Raw genomic sequence first — 780 nt, 5'->3', positions numbered from 1 at the left:
GATTGGTTGTGATGACTGGCTGTGATTAGTGGAAGAGCTGTTGTGCAAGGGCTGACCCTACAGAGCAGGATTTGCTTTAGCAGGGCTCTTGTGCCTACCCTGTCTGCCCTTTAGGTGTTTCGTCCTCATGTGTGATCCTGGGTGGTGCTCAGGCTCAGACCGAAGCTGGCCATAAGTGTGCAGGCTGGGGCCTCCTGCGAGGGGCCCTGCCAGAAGCCAGGTTCAGCTGCAGCCTGTGCCCTGCCCAGGGCCACCTGGCATGAGCCACCAAACAATCCACAGATGGCTGCCACCCACCTAGGCTTGGAAGTGTCTCGAGAGGTCAAGCTCGGAACCAAGGCTAGCTGCTGCTTACGGGCTTTGGGCAGCTCAGCAAGAGGTATGGAGCACACTGAGGCCAGATGCTGCTGCTTTGGGTTTTGTGCACATTTGAGAGATTTTAGGAAAAGCCACAGCATGAACCAAGACAGTCCGTTTGTATGGAAAATCTACTGGAAGCAGCTTCGGTGGACCTGCACATAGGGAGGGGTCGTGTCTCAGGGACTCACCTGGGAAGGATGACCTGTGTTGGCCAGGTTGATGGAGACTCAGATACAGCTCCTGCCTGGGTCTGCAAGCCTAGCAAGGGAGGGTCAACAAAGGAACAGTGCTCTCTGCCAGCACCTCTGTCTGAGAGAAAGCTGCCCCTCCAGCCCTTGCCCTGGAGCCAGACAACTCAGTATCTCCCCACACATCCCTGGTGGCTTTTGAGCTGCTGCCCCAGTGCTGGAGCTCAGAGCG

Source organism: Pteropus vampyrus, unplaced genomic scaffold (assembly GCF_000151845.1).
Source record: "Pteropus vampyrus isolate Shadow unplaced genomic scaffold, Pvam_2.0 Scaffold197, whole genome shotgun sequence".
Taxonomy (NCBI): domain Eukaryota; kingdom Metazoa; phylum Chordata; class Mammalia; order Chiroptera; family Pteropodidae; genus Pteropus; species Pteropus vampyrus.
The sequence above is the reverse complement of the archived record's forward strand: the minus strand, read 5'-3'. Positions refer to the sequence as shown.